A 16,295-nucleotide genomic window follows, 5' to 3' on the forward strand; every position below is an offset into this window, starting at 1 on the left:
GCGAGAGTGTGTGTGTGTGCGAGTGTGAGTGTGAGTGACTGTGAGAGTGAGTGTGAGTGCGAGAGTGTGTGTGTGTGCCAATGTGAGTGCGAGAGTGTGAGTGTGTGACTGTGACTGTGAGAGTGTGTGTGTGTGCAAGTGTGAGTTCGAGAGTGTGAGTGAGTGTGAGTGTGAGAGTGTGCTCAAGACGCCACAGTGCAGCACAGACGTTGCTGCTGCCGTTGAAGGGGTTTGTTACGCCGCAGCGGGCAGTAGCTGCCCTGACTCCATCGCCCGTCTCCTCGCCACCCTCCGCACGTAACCGGACACGACCTGGAGCCCGTTCCAGCCCAGCGGCTCAGCTGGGCCCTGAGGAGAGTTATTTTCAGTTTCATTTCCATTCCTGTAAATCAGAACCAACCCCCTGGCGATTACGGCCCTGTTGGTTGTTTGAGCAGGGGCTGAGGATCCTTAAATCCAATCGTGTGCGGGAGGTGTCTCTACCAACAGAGCACTGCTTCCTCCCAGCTGCCTGCTTCGTCTCCATCAGACCCCGTGCGAGACAGATGCGTTTATTTAGAGATTACACTAATTCTGGAACACCTTGCAGATAGGTGGATTGCTTCTTAATGCTGTGTTAGAGGTGGGTCGCACCCCACCTGGGTTTTTCCCTTGACGGGTGCTTCAGCAGCTGAAATCAAACCGCCACCAAGACATTTCGAAGCCAGGAAGCGTTTGCCAGTCCTTATCAAATGGCTTTAAACTTCCCTGGACTTTACACACAGCAACTGATTCACCTGTGATGTGCCGTGAGGTGCTCCAAAGGCTTGTAAAAATAAAGTACGTTATGCTTGGACTCAATAATTATAAAAATAAAGTACATTATGCTTGGACTTAGTAATTATAGCGAAGGTACTGTATAGCACTGCTTTATACCATAGGCATGGAGGGATATAAAAGTGCTTCCTGGGTTACATACAGGGGACTCATCTTACCAGAGCTTATATAGGATCAGTTTTCTGCTTACAGAAAATGTATAGTGCCAGGCACACAACCACTGCAACTGCAGTAAAAATCCTCCGGAGCTGTATCGCCCTGCAGTTCAGCCTCGTATGCAAATGCCCATGGATTTCTCTGTTCCAGGATGGATGAGATTGTCACATACTTGAGTTCAAAACACTCACAAAGTACTAATAATTGCCAAATGTGATTGATAGCTCGCTTGTAATTTCCATTGTAATGTGTCCATTTAAGCAATAAGTTTCACATTTACAACTCAGGTGCTTAGAATTCCTGTCTCCTGCGGCTGTAATAAGGAACCAAAGAGCGATGTGAAGATTTTTTTTCCTTTCTACCTGAAAAATAGATAGGAACGCTTTATAAAGCCACGCTGGAGCCGATTCTGATTCGTGTGGTTGCACAGGTGGACAAGCATTAAATATCCTCTGATCCTAAACAAGAGAAATTTTCAGGGAGAATCGAGGATGGTGAAGAATAGATTATATTGAGCCTGGCAGAGCTACACGGCATGGCTGGAAGATGAAGAGGTGCTGCAAGTGAGGAGGAGCAAGGAGCCCTGGCTGATGAGGGAAGCTGGGCGAGGGCTTTGGGCGATGCTACAGGGTGTAAGGGGTGTTACAGATAAGGGCTGCAGGGCGGCTGTGGGGCTGTGGAAGAGCAGAAGTGCACGGGGTGTGCTTACTGGGAAGAGGGAAGGGCTGCACGGATGGGAATAAACCAGCCAGGTGGTGGCTGAGCTGCTGGAAGAATCTAGAAGTGAGCTAGATTTATTTTCTTTGTATTATTATATTTTATTATTTATTTTTGAGCAGGGATTCATGAGCTGATCTGGTAGGACATCTTGCATCAGGGCACATGGAAGGCTCTGCGAGGCGCGGTAGGTGCCTAAGGTATCTCATCTCAGCAATACAAGTGCTTTGCTGGGCTTCAGCCACCCTCTTCTCACGCCTCTCCCTCAACTGCCCAAGCCACAGCTGTATGCCATGATGGTCCAACACCCTGGAAGGGGTTAACAGAGCTGAGGCACCATGTACAACATGAATCCTGGGTCTGACAAACAGCTGAGCCCATCAGACCCCGCTACACATATTCTTTCAGCTATTTCATGTGAGGGTGGCTGCCAAGATGCTCGATGCTCTTGGAGCATGAAAGGTGAACCTCAGTGTCCAGCTCTCCTTACACACCCTGTTTACAGGGATGCAGACCTCGTGGTCCTCACCAGCTGCAAAAATGTTTGATATGGTATTTCGTATGATTTTTACCCTAAAAATCCACAGCATCTAACACAGTCCCTTACACTTTTTTCAGCTGGATCCCTTATTTCCCGTGCTCACACACTGAAACCACCTTCTCGGCATGCTCCCCAATTCAGTATGCAAAGCAGCAAGTCCTCCAACATGGGATCAGTCTCTGTCTGAGCCATCCACACACTGGGGTAACTAGCTAAATATTTGTCTTCTCCCTGTTTCTTTTCTTGCGGCGAGGCTGGAAGGCTGCTGAATTAATTTCTCCATGGCTGCTCCATCTCATGCGCTTTTGATTCAGGGTCCCACACTGATGTATATAAAACCTGATGCTTGAGGCTCTGTTAAATTGCCAGGGTTAGCCTCGTGCTCTGGGGAATAGCCCGGCCACTTAGAAAACTGTCTGTCCAAGCTATGCTGGGATTGTTGCGGCACTCTGAATTCACAGCCCACTTGATTTCAGATTAATTTCCCTGAGCAGACAAACCCAAAGTGACAAGAATTAGGAAGAAATTCCTCTGCAGGCAGAGGATAATAGGTGAAATTTCATTTCATTTTCCTCTGCAGCAGCTGCTGCTGGTCCCTGACAGGGACCAATTAGACAAAGAAGAGATGGGATCTGTTATGGCCATCCCACTCTGACTGGGTGACCTTGCTCTCCAACACCTGGGATTTGGCTGCTCAGGGGGACATGTTCCTGGTCCCTGCTGGTGGTGGGAGATGCTTTGTGAGCTCTGCTAACCTCCCTGTGCCCCATTGCTTGCCTTCTCCAGGGAAATCACGGAATCATGATGGTTTGGGTTGGAAGGGACATTTGACGACCATCTAGTCCAGTCCCCAGTCATGGACAGGGACATCTTCCACCACAGCAGGTTGCTCCAAGCCCCATCCAACCTGACCTTGAACACTTGCAATGATGGGGCATCCCACAGCTTCTCTGGGCAACATGTTCCTGTGTCTCACCACCCTCATTGTAAAACATTTCTTCCTTATCTCTAATCTAAATTTACCCTCTTTCAGTTTAAAACCCTGCCCCGTGTCCTGTCACTACAAACCCTGGTAAAAAGTCTCTCTCCATCCCTGCCTTTGCAAAATCCAGCCAAGAAACTGCCGGCACCAAGTCCTCCGCATTGTGTCCTCGTCTCGTCTGCTCTGGCCACCCTCACCTCTTCATTAGTGCTAATTAGGGACAGCACTCTCCCTGCTCTGCCCCTCCGTGGCTCTCCCCGCTCTGCCCATTGCTTTGACCACCTCGGAGCAGGCAGGTCCCCGGGGCTGGCACCCGTGGAGCTTCACTCTCTGCCCAAACCCAAGCTCTCTCCCAGCTGCCTCAAGCGTTTCTTCCTGAAAATGCATGCCACCTAGCGCACACTCAGCTGTGTGGCAGCAGAAAATGTGCTCCATCCCTCCGGAGGTTTTCTGGATCAGCCAGGACTTTTGAAGGTCCCTTCCAGCCCAAACTATTCTATGATTATAAGCGTCAGGCTCGGCCACGGCATCTCCACCCCCTGCAGGTTCCTGCACCAGCAGGCAGTGATGTCCACCCCGACTGTCTTCTCAGTCTGTCTGTCCCCATGCAGGTCACCACGTCTCAGTCACACACTTCGGCATGGTTCGAGCTCTCTGGACTTTCTTTAAAAGCGCTTAAGCTGTGGCTGCAGCAGTCCCGTCTTAACACCAGCAATGCTTCAGCAGAAGTGGGCTGTGGCAGAGGTGGACAGAGAAGCCAGCAAGTGCTGGAACCAGCAGACACGTTGTATGTAAGCGACTGTTGTCCCATAGGATCCTGCTGCCAGGAGCCCAGTGCAGGGGGAGGTTTCACCCCAGAGAGGTGATACCATGAGAGGGGACACAGAAAAGGGAGGGGGTTACAAGTGTACCCCAAAGCTACTGGTCCCCCTTACAGCCTTTGCTGTGACCAACTGAGAGGACCCAGCTTCCCATTTCCTATCTGTGAGAATACAACAGAAGATTTGTGAGGAGGATTGTAAACACACTCAAGTGACTTGCAGCTGGGGTGCCAAAAAACACATATATCACACTAATTGTTGTTTAGCTTTGTGTGCTTGACAGGCAGAATGTCTACATTTAGATAACACAGGCCTGTGAGAGACTCAGAGGCACCTTATCAAACGTCCTTGAGATTCCTGCACTGCTGGGAGAAAGATCAAAGCACAGTAGAAAAGTACACCTGTGAAAATCCCTGATATATACAGGTGAAAGCAGGAGGTTTGAGACCTTTCTTTATTCTCCTCTTTCTGACTAGCAAGGACTGAGCTCCGTGGTGCCTGTGTCCCTGCTTGCGTGCCTCTGCCCGGGTGGTGCTGAAGAGATCCCTCGGGTTGCAAGGTAACGAGATTAAATTTATTCTTTGCATTTCATCCATGGTTTTGTGGTTGTTCCTGCGTCCTGCCTGTGTTGGCTCATACACCATCCCCTCTTCCACCCTAAGCACCACGGCTGCTCCACTGCACCTCTGGATGCTGGCTGGAGCCTGCGGTGTGGATCAGCTGGCTCTCCAGAGAGCTGCCTGTCATCGCCGTGTCCTTGGGCTGCTCTTTCTCACCTGGCTGGGGTGGTTTCTGCAGCACGTTGGTCAGGAAGCAGATTACCAGGAGGAACAAAGGTGATTTTGTCTGGGGAGGGGATGGGTACCTCTCCCTGAGCTCCGGCTTGCTGCAGCTGGGGGCAATGCTGAGCCTCTCTGGGGGCTGCAGCTGCCCTTTCCTCAGCTCTCCCCTTCCTTCAGCACTTGGCAGCTGCCAGAAAATACGTTAAAATTAGCACTTGGGTTACCAAATAGCACAGAGGTGTGCTAGGACCACAGCTCCAGCTGCACCGAGGCAGAGCTCGATGCCAGGACAAGGGAACAGAAATGCTCTTGTACTGCGCTTATGGCTTTCCCTTCTCCTAAGGCTGCTGGACACCAGTGGGGTTGGGGCGTGACAGCTCCTCTCCTGCGACCCCACTGTCCCATCTGCCACTGGTGCCCTGGAGCAGCAGGAAGAAGGCATGGAAGGAGGGGAGGCTCCATCCTGCTGCAGGTGCAGCATCCTCAGTGCTCCCCAAAGAGCAGGAAGCAGTGGGAAGGAAACCATAAATACCCAGTGATTTAGCTCAGCAATCAGCAGGGGAAACCTGACATTCATTATAAGCTGGCTAATGGCTCACAACAGCAACTGATGTCCCAAGGAACAGCTCAGCCCCATCCTTTCCTCCTGCCAGCAAAAAGATGCCTTTTGTTTTAGCTTATGGCTTTTTTATATTACACCAGGCCCTTCTAAATCACCAACATATTTCCTGGCAATGGTGTAGTACATACAAAGGAGTTTAACTCTCCTCTCTGTATTTTCCCAGCTAATTGAAAAGGGAATCCTTTTTTTTTTTTTTTTTATTCTTTTTCTGGAGGCTCTGTGTTTTGTGCAGATTTGGGAGGCACTTGTTTTCCCCAGCTTCCACTCGTGACCAAGCTGCTGCCATAAAGAGACCTGGTGACAGCCGCTGTAGATGCCATCCACCCCGTCGCCGAGGGAGGCTGTGGCAGATGCTGCTCGTGGCACGTGTCAGATGCTCAGTGGACGTGGGCATGGCCCTGCTCAGCCCTGACCCCCCCCAGAAGCTGCTCTCCTGTGAGCATCACTGATGGCCTGAGTGACTAAGCAGCAGGACCATCACGAAGGACAAAAAGAGCTTTTTTTCCTGGTGAACAAGAGAACAGCCCTGCTGCCCTGTGGAATTTTATAATTAGCCTTTCTTATGTTGTGACTGTTTCCTTGAATAAGGCTGGCTGTGTTTTCTCTTCCTCAGAGCAGCGTAAGCCTGTAGCCTGATACTGCCAAGCCACTCAAAGAACATGCAGTAATGATGTAGATATGGAAAACATCTGAGATGCTGCTCGAATGGCCTGAGAAATCATGGACAGGGTGGAGAGCATCTTCAGGCTGCTGACCTTACCCCTGCATGTCTGTGTTTTAGGGAGGCGTACGCTCCTGGTGTTCAAAGTTTGGGTGTGGATTGATGCTGAAGTTGAAGATTTCCATCCCACATGCCCTGGCAGCTAGCCAGGACAGCAGAGAGCTTGTCAAAGTTTAGGCAAAACAGACTTAAAAGGCACCTTTGAAACTTGCATTGGCGAGCTGGCTAATTAGAACTTTGCTGCTACTGGGAAATAAAAAGTAAATGCCTAATTGCTAATTACTGAATCCTTACAAGAAAGTAATGGCAGGTGGGTAACCGTGCAGTTAGCGACAGTTGTAGCCAGAGTCTGCTTTGTACTGAGTTAAAACATGAATCCCAGGTGTTTAAGGGCATTTAAAGGTCTGGGCTTTGTGTAGGAGCAAATGAGCAATCCAGCAGCAAGAGCAATGAGGCAACTGCTGGCTCCCATGAAAGCGAGGGCAGGACTCCTGTTGATCATAAGATCAACTTGTTCAAAGCCAAAAGCATGCCAGACTCCTAAAATTGCTGGGGAGCTTAAGAATTCACAAAACTAGGAAACCCAGTACGTTTGAGGGTCCTTTTGCTGTTGCCTTCAAGGCTGCTGAGCCCCGAGAGTCTCACATTGTCAGGCTTTTACTTACAATAATGATTAAAAGGCTGTAACAGTTAAAAATGGTTAAACACACACTTCCTTTTGAAATAAAGAGAGGTGTCCGGGTCAGAAGCTGAAGGACACAGCATGAATGTGTAGCACATGAGGTGATGGAGGTGGATGGGAAAGGTTTCCCACAAAGGGGGGAGTGGGCAAAAACAACCACCCAAATCTTCATTTTTGAGAGTCTGGAGAAGATCTCCTTGACTTCACCCTTGGAAAAGAAGACCCCGGCTGCCACCAACGCTTTGAGCACCAGCTGACGTGTTGCACCAGCCAGGGACCTGCTGGGGACGTCCCAGCCCTGGGGTACGGGTATCTCTCACCACAGGAGAGATGGCAAGGACGTGGCAGGTCTCTCTGATGTCCTCAGAAGAGCTGCCTTGGATGGCCAGGCAGGAAAAATCCTACAAAAAGTGACCTCTGAAGGCAATTACTTGCCCAGGAACAGGCAGGGAAGACCATGGTTTGCAGGAGGAGCGCGTCCCCAAGTCCCCTGAGCAGGGCAGGAGGCTTGGGACCATCCCCTCCTGCTGTGTCCCGCTGCCGGCTCAGGCATCGACAGAAATATTTCCAGTCAGATGGTTATTGCTGGCTTCCTGTCCAGGTGGTCATTCAGACAGCAGAGGAGGGAGGTGGGAAGGAGCTGAAAAGCCCAAATCCTCTGAAATAGCTTCTTCCTTCCCCTGAGGCGTAACCCAGGCTCTGCCAGCACCCAATTTAAGGATGTGTCCCTGCCTGCCTTCCTGAAACCCGAGCCATTCCCTCCCCACCATGTCTCCTTAGAGGTCTTCCCTCTCTTCCTCCCTCTCTCCTTCCTCCTCTTCTTCCACCTCCTCCTCCTCCCCCTCTTTCTCCTCTTCTTTCGGGATGATCTGCCCCAGGATGGGATGCAGGGCTGCCGTCCTGCGCTAGAGCTGTAACCCAGCTGACAGCAGCTACCTAGAGATGATGGGCTGGAGCTGTTCAGTTGATGGATGAGATCCTTTTTCTCTTCTTTCTCTGTCTTCCTTTTCTTTTTTTTTAATTTACTAAACAAGATCTCACCTAAAGAAAAAATTCCTCCTTATCCCCATCACCTCTTTCCTGGGAATATTAATTTAAACAATTATTTTTTAACTCCTTTTTAACTACCTAGCCAGCTTTTTCCTTTACTTCCAAAGAGAATAGTTATTTCTGGGATTCAGTATACCCATCTTTATACTGGAAAGAAAATACCAAACAGGTATGTGGATTTATAATGCTTTTTTTTAGGTCAACGTGGTAATTACAAATAATGATCTAATGGGGCAGTGGCGGCTGAAAGACTGTAATTTTTTGTGAAGTTGCTTGAATAGTTGAAAAGTGGAGAAGTGACAGCTAGAGAGCAGGACGTCAGTTCAGCCGTGGCCAAGGGGGACCAAAGGGGACTAAAGGACCCATGGGGTCTCATGTCCAGGCAGGAGGAGGGAGTTTTCACAAAGGATGAAGAGCTGGTTGGGCACAGTGTGTCTGCTGTGGTGTGCATAATTTGGGGTGAAAGCAGGCACTTTCTGTGCCCCGTGTTACAGCCCTGCTCCTACCCTGTAAGTTTTGCACCAGACAGGGTGGTCAGCGCTTGTGCAGGATGGGGGCTGATACAGGGTATGCTGCTTCTTCCATCGGATGTGTGGTTGGGGTTTGTTTTACCGGACACCCAACAGCTTGAAAGACCTTAGTTTGAAGGCACTTTCAGAAACACACATTCAACAACCCTTTAAAAGGGATGCTGTGCTTTGCTACAGTGCCACAATGGCTTATTATGGCTTAAAAGCAGTTTTTAATCTATAGGTATTCTTAAAGGATCCTAACACCCCTGGGTGCAAGGAAAGGGGGTTCAGTTTGCAGCCAAAGCCCAAGCATTGGGGTGAGGATGGAGAAGTAGGTGGAAAAACACCGACAGAGAAGGAAAGTTGGGTTTTACCTTTTTGGAGTTGGCTGTGGCACAGCATTGCAGTGGTTAATGCCCGCTGCCACCCTGCCAGGGAGCAGGAACGCGCTGGCTCCGGCACAAAAGTGGCCAGTGATGACAATGTCCCAGAGAGCAGGACATGATGCGGGGTTTGGCCGGGGCAGGGTGGCAGAGGGGCCGTCTGTCAGCCCTGTCCCACCAGAGAGCGGGGAGGGCCGGCGGGACAAAAGGCGACATTATTCGGTGCTGCAGGAGGGATGAATGGAGTATTGAAAGCACCACCTTAGAGAGTAGATAGATTTTCATCCCCCATCCCTGCCCTGTCTGTCTGCTGGCGGGTCTCCTCCCGAGGCTTGGTCAGCAGGAGCTGAGTGGTGAGAGCTGGGGGGTGTAACGGGGCCGTATCCCATCCACGGTGGCTCCATCTGCACCTCCAGTGCTGTGCTACCAACATCTCTTGCTGGTGCACACAAAAAGCCTTAGCCTACCATCATCTCTCGCTGGTGCAGGCAACAAAGTCAAAGGCTTGGTCTGGAGGCTTGGGAGCCCACCTTGAAGTCTTGAAGGACCTTGGCTGCATGGACACAGCACCAGCACACAGTCCCACCTGGGAGCTCTTCCCACCCCGTGCCTCTGCATCAGAAAACCAGGAGCAGCAAAAGGCTGGATGAGGGGTTTCCCCAGGGGGGTGTTTGGTCACCAATTCAGCAGATTTCAACGCCCTTTCCCAAGTTTCTGACCATCTGACCATTGTGAGTAGATGCCTCAAGTGGCAGCAGTCAGTGGTCATTCCTTCAAGAGAGTTGCCTCGTGTAGGCTGGAGGGACTAATTTTAGGGCTAGGCTTAGCTGAGACTCACAGCCTGGCTTTAGAGCCGGCGTGTGAAAGCATCCTCACGATGGCACTCCTCCACCAGCGCAGGCTGCTGTCCCAGTGCTGCTGTCAGGCCAGCTGCTGGGACTGCTGGGACGCTGGTCTGGGTTCCCAGAGGTGTAAGGAAGAGCAGGATCAGCCCCCTTCCCACTCCCCGACAGGGTGCGAACGAAAAAGAGCTAGAAATCCACCGCTTCGGCAGTAATTTCTGAAGGGAGAAGTAAATGAAGGGGAAATGGCAACTTATGCTATGAAATCTCTTCCTCATTTTCTGTCTGCCCTGTTTGCTTCCCATCTTGTCCCCGTGGAGTTTGTGTCTCCATTCCCCCAGGGGAATGAGGTTGTCCTATCAGACCCCAGAAATTTCTGTCTTCCCACAGAACTGCCTTTCCCTGCGTTGTCCCACGGGATGACAGAGAGTGAAGACAACAGGGGCCCCTGGGTAAAGCCCCCGGGAACATGCCAGCCAAGGCAGGCAGGTCTCATGTCGGGTGCTTAGCATGGAGGTCTTGGAGGACATGGGTGGCCAGGGATTAGAGCTGCCCAGGAGAGCTGCTGGGTGCATTAATTCATCACAGGGTGATGAAGAGGGATGGGTGCAAGACACTGGACGGGGCATTTTGGTAGCTCAAGTGCCATATATGACCGTGTGTTGGCTGGTGGGACCCCATGCGGACCCCAGCACAGGCTGGGCACCGGGAAGGGGCTCTGGGAGTGGAGAGGCTGTGTCACCCGCAGAGCAGATCCCCTCTTCATGCAGGAGGAGGTGGGCATGGTCTCCAGGAGCCCACTGGAGGAGAGAAACCAAGGCAAGGCTGCGTGTTTGTCACCAGCAGAGCTGGAGCAGCCTTGCAGCGGGGACATGGGGAGGGCAGCCTGGCTGGGGGTGAAGAGAAACACCATCCCTTTCCAAAGGGAGTTGTGTGACATGACTTGGTGGAGTACCAGGCGCACTCTGTGGTTTAGGAAGTGCCTTTCAGGTTTGTGTGGATGGGGAGCTCCTTCCCAGTTCTGCCTGGATTTAATGTGTGACTCAGTTTACCCACGTGTGGTATGGGGTCTATGGCATATCTGTGCCTAGGGGATGTGCTTGTAACCTGATGTAGAAGTAACAGAAGGACAAGCTCCATGTGGATGCAAACAGGATGGTTCCCTGATCGTCCTGGGGCTGAATACCCTCGGTGAGAGCTCTGGGGCTCAGCATTCAGGTGTGCTGGTGGGTCTGAGGTCCATCCTCCTGCCTGTACAGCAGCCCAGCCCTGAGGCTTTTGCTGCTTCCAGTTTTGTCTCGCTGGTGGGATGTGGACCTGCAGCTTCATCTTGCCACTCAAAAAAAAATCTCCTGTTCTCAATAAACCCAACCTGAATTATTTTTCATGTGACTCCTGGTCACTGGTCCAGCAAGTACCAAGGAGGGACTTGTTTGCGGGTGCTGCATGGCCCTTGGCGGGGCACAAGCTCTCCTGGCCATCACCACCAACACTGCTGTCTGCACGTTTCAGGCACAATCTCCTCTGGACACCCGTCTGCAGCAGGACTGCGGCGCAGCAATGAGAGTTGGTCCCTGCCCAGCCAGCCGGCACAGCATGAGAAGGCCAGAGATCAGGGTGCTGCCTCTCTCCCTGATGCCAACCATGCTCCTCCTCCTCCTCGGCCGAACCGGTAAGCTCCCACGTGGTGCAGCAGGAGGGGGTAATTTTAGGCACCCACTATCTCCCTCCTGGCCTCAGATTTGTGGGCAGGAGATTTTCTTCATGAAGAGGCATGAGCAGGAGTATCAAGTGTGCACAGGGATGGAGGGAGCAAGTTCAGGTCTTATCTCCCACCATGACCCATGTGTGATGGCAGTTCAGGGCTGGCAGGGGTCTGGAGCAGGCAGGGGGCTGGAGCAGGCAGCTGCCAGCGATGGGGACAGCACAGGTCTGAGCCCCAGAGCCGTCAGCGCTGCTGGGAGGATGCTGATGGCCAAGGGATGGGAGCTGTGGGACCAGTCCCGCCGAGGCGATGGGTGGGATGAGCACCCATCCCCTGCGCACACCCGTCCCAAGTCACTTCTGGCAGGCACTGTCTTGCCAGGCTGGGAAGTGTTTAAACTGAAGTGGAAAAAGCCATTCCTGCTCTCAAACGAGGGTCGGCAGGAGCGCTGCAGCAGCGTGATTATCCTGGTGTGACTTGATCAGCGTAATTACAGACAGGCACCTTCCTGCCTCAGCAGAGCCCCACCAAGACAAAGCCAGCCAGAAAACAAGCAATTAAGGTGTAGTCAGACACCGTAATTGGATTAAATCAGGTTTTACAGTTCCCACCCCCTCAGCTGGAGCTCCCTGTCCCCCCCCCAGAGCTGCTGGTGGCATCGCCTGAGCCCACAGTCAGGCTGTGGGGACACTGGGGAGACCCCGGTGGGTCTGCTGCTGTGCAGAACTTTCCCGGTTCTCTTCATTAACGGGCATGGCTAAGTTACTAACGAAGTGCAATTTGCCCTCCCATTTGCTGGTTTTATTTAGCACTGTGCCCTGAGAGGGATGGTGTTTATTTGAGCTAGTTTTCCCCTTTTCTTTTGGCTTTGTGAAGCTGGAGCAGAGAAACGTGGAGGGCTCTATCTCTTCTCAGAAAATACTGTTTTCTTCTCATTCCTCATTAATGTAGACATACCAGGCATAGTTTTTTCAGGTCTCTCTTGACTTTGCTGGAGGATGCTCTCAAATGAATATTTCAGAGCTTTGATTTTGACTTAAAGGGAGATGAATATTGAATATTTAACAATGTCCTTTTTATCCATTGCTTTTTCAGCACTGGAGTGGACTAGGTGTTAAAAATCAATACAAACCAGGATCAAACGCTCTTCCTAAAAAGCCTCACATCTCCACATTTTTAGTGCAGAGGTGATCTGAATTACCTCTCTCCTGTTATCCAGCCCACGGGGCTGTCGTGTCCTTCCCCGTCCTCTCCTTCAGCAAGCCAGCCTCTCTGCTCCCTTGGTCTTCCCTGGTTAATCTCCAGTTCCTCCTGGCATCGCAGACCCCTTTCCAGCCTGCCTGGGTCCAGCTGGGGTCTGACCATGGCTGGAGCTCCCCATCTGCCGTTGTTCATCCCAGCTATGGGTGGCATCTCACTCCCAGCCCCTGCTCCTGGATCATAGTTACAGCCAGACAGCTGCCTTACTCCCCCTTCTGTTGGGGCTTCTAGGTCTTTCTTCAACAGCCCTGTTTTGTAGCTGACTTAATGGTCTCTCAGGCCACATCCTAGCAAGGGAAAAAGGAGGTGGGTTCATCTGCTCAACCGTCCCCCTCATGCTGCTTCTCATGGTGTTGACATCCACCTCCAGAGCAGCAGGAGTTGATCTTCCTGTCATTGCTCATAGGCTGAGCTTGAAGCAAGACAGGGCTGGTCCAAGCCAGAGGTAGGAAAAGAGGCCACAGAGCCACTATGGGTGCTGATCATCCCTTGGCTGCTGTAACTAGCATGAGGGATTTCATCTGCTCAGAAGGTGTCACCCGTGGGAGAGGGCTGTGCAGCCGGAGTCTCAAGCCTGAGGCGCCCTGGATGCCCGAGGAGATCGGTGCTGCCCTCGCTGCAGGCTGGCCTCAAGCATCTGCTGAAGGTTTGCAGACTCCTGGGGTAGGGACAGGGACATCCATGAGGTCCAGCCACCTGTCCCTGGCCACCGTCCCCCAGGGCACCATGATCACATGGCTGTGACACCCTGGACAAGTCAGCAACCTGGGTGTCCCGTGCTGGCAGCATCCCGGGGAGACCCCACATCACTCAGAATTGGGGCCAAGAGGGGTTTTGTGCTCAAACAATGCCCAAACTGTGGGAGACAGGCCCAGCCCAGTGGAGGGAGTGGGTTGTTGGGGGGACCTCTGGCTCTGCCTATGGGGGAACATCTGGGTCTGCCTATGGCCCCCCAGAGCATCCCCCCTCCGGGTGTGGGGCAGCTGGCAGGGCGCTTTCAGAGCCCTTATTTAAGCCCTGCGATGGGGATGCATCCTGCAAGCATTCAGCTCCCTCCAGATGCTGCTTGTTCACGCTGGTCAGAGAGGGCTGAGAATTAAATGGGAATTAAAGCCCTGCGGCAGCACCGTTTCTCCTGTTGCCGGGCAGCCGAGCCCCAGGGCAGAAATCACCAGGGGTCCGTCTGTGTATGGCAGACCTGCTGCTGCCCTTCCTGAGCTGGCTGGGATCGAGAAACCCCATCCTGACTTTCTGACGCCCCCAGCCCTGGCACTGCAGGAGACCAGCAGCTCTTCCCTGGATTTACCCCCAACTCTACTAAATTTCATTTAATCAGGAAGACAATGGAGGAGTCCCTCCTCTCCCAGCACTTGCTCGCTCTGCTCCACTGAGCTCCTTCCCGGCTGCGGGAGGACATTTCTGTGGCAAACTCTTGTTAAGCCCTTGGCAGCATCGCCAGGGCTCCGGTTACTGGTCAGGCTGGGTTCCCAGCCAAGGAGCCGTGGCCATGGCTGTGCTCCGTGCTCCTCTCCGCTCCCTCCCGGTTTTTAACACACCTCTTCTCCTCCAACAGTTGATGGTGCTGCCAGCACCCAGTGCGAGGTACCACACACCCCAAAGGGTGAAAGGTGAGGGGACAGGTACCCACACCTCTGTGCCCCCCACACCAGCCCGGTGCAGCTGGACCCAGTGGTGTTTTACGGGCCACGGCTCCTGGCGTGGGCTGCAGAGCAGGGCTCAGCCCAAGCCCCACAGCAGGCAGGACGCTGCTCTGCCCGCACCAGAAGCCTCCTCCTGCCTGGTGGCATGCGGCAGGGGCTGCCTGCAGTTCTCCAGCACTGCCTGTTTCCATCCTAGAAGATGGCTGCCCCCCATCAATGGGTGTGTTGGTACATGAGTATAAATATAGAGCTTGCAAAAAGCAGACTTTGTTGAGGGGAAAAAAAGCAAAAAATCAGTTCAAATAGGGATTCCCTGTGCAGCGTCTTCCATCAGGAGATCTCCAGCAGGTTTCCTGTGTCAGGCAGGATTGGTTTTCTTCGTTGCCATCTCACCCCCTGAGTTTCTGTGGGGAGATGGGGCACAGGGCAGGAGGGTGCGGGAGCTGCCTGAGACCCACAGCAAGTCAGCAATGGAGCCAGGGAGACACAAAGGTCCCTGAGACCTGGCCCAAGGCATGACCCACTTGGCGTTGCTGCCACCAGCCACGGGCTTTGTCAGAGGAGCTGCTGGTCTGGGACGAGGGGAAGGAAGGAAGGAAGGAAGGAAGGAAGGAAGGAAGGAAGGAAGGAAGGAAGGAAGGAAGGAAGGAAGGAAGGAAGGAAGGAAGGAAGGAAGGAAGGAAGGAAGGAAGGAAGGAAGGAAGGAAGGAAGGAAGGAAGGAAGGAAGGAAGGAAGGAAGGAAGGAAGGAAGGAAGGAAGGAAGGAAGGAAGGAAGGAAGGAAGGAAGGAAGGAAGGAAGGAAGGAAGGAGAGGGGTAAGGAAAAGCTCCTTCTGTCTGAGAGCCAGCACGCCCCATGCCAGCCCGGGGAGCAGCTCGCTCTCAGGGAGCTGGTAACGGCAGCCCCTTGGCACCCCTTGGCTGCGCTTCATCTCAGGGAGCTGCACAAACCCGGGTGAACCAGGACTTAGGGCAGGGGGACACACATGTAACCCAGTGGTTAGAGCACAGTCCCGCCACAGGGCCACAGTCACTCACACCACACGCTGCTGCCTCAGTTTCCCCACCTGCGAAGCAGATGAAATGATGCTCTGGGTTGGGTGATTATTTTTTCCCCTACAAACCCCAGGTCTTTGCAGAAAAGGGAAGGGTCTGGGAGGCTGCCAGGCCCTGTTGGGCCCAGCCATGCCCACCCACATCCCTGCTGCCATCATCTTCTGAGCTGCATCCCTCCTCTGCTCGCTGCAAGGACACTGGGGAGATCTGATCCCTTTTCTTCTCCCTTGCAGGCACCACCTCTGAGCCCGCGCTGTTGGCATTCCCAGGTGAGACTCTTCTCTTAAAGTCTCTTTTCTCTAGAAAGTTTTGTAGGTGAAAAACGCATTTTTTGTTAAAAATGGGGTTTGGAAAATTTAAAAAAGGAGGCGTATTCATTTTGAACAAAAAGCAGCAACAAAAAGCTACACTTCTTTTACAGAAAGGAAATAGAGATTCTTTATTATCCCTATGCCGCTTATTATCCTGAGAAGGGAATTTTGCCACCTCCTGCTGGGTCCCTGTCCCTAAGTCATTCGTCACGCCCAAGCAAATAATTCCCTTGATGTGGCAGGCCAGGGAGTTTACGTGCCTGCTCCCCATCGCCAGCAGCTTGAGAGATCATCTCTATCCCACCAACTCCCACGTGGGACCAGCTCTGGACGCATTCGTTGAGGCTAACAAGGATTTGCTAATTGCATCTTGTCGCTTGTCACCCATCATACGGCATCATGCAATGCCACGTGTCTGCTTTCCTCTTCTTCGTTGGGTTATTGCCCAGGCCATTAGTAGGCAAGATGATGGGCAGATGAAGAGAAGCCCACATCCCACCATCAGGTGGGCAGCGGCAAGCCAACAGCTGCCTTGTGCTACAGTGAAGGGTCACCATTTTCTTTAAGGAGCAGAGATTTGGTGCAGACAGGGCTCATGCCCTCCCCATGACACCCCCAAGAGTGTTTGTCACTCCTTGGCCCCAGGGTGGGCTCGTTGCCTGCTGAGGGACCTCTC

Source organism: Strix uralensis, chromosome 20 (assembly GCF_047716275.1).
Source record: "Strix uralensis isolate ZFMK-TIS-50842 chromosome 20, bStrUra1, whole genome shotgun sequence".
Lineage (NCBI taxonomy): Eukaryota > Metazoa > Chordata > Aves > Strigiformes > Strigidae > Strix > Strix uralensis.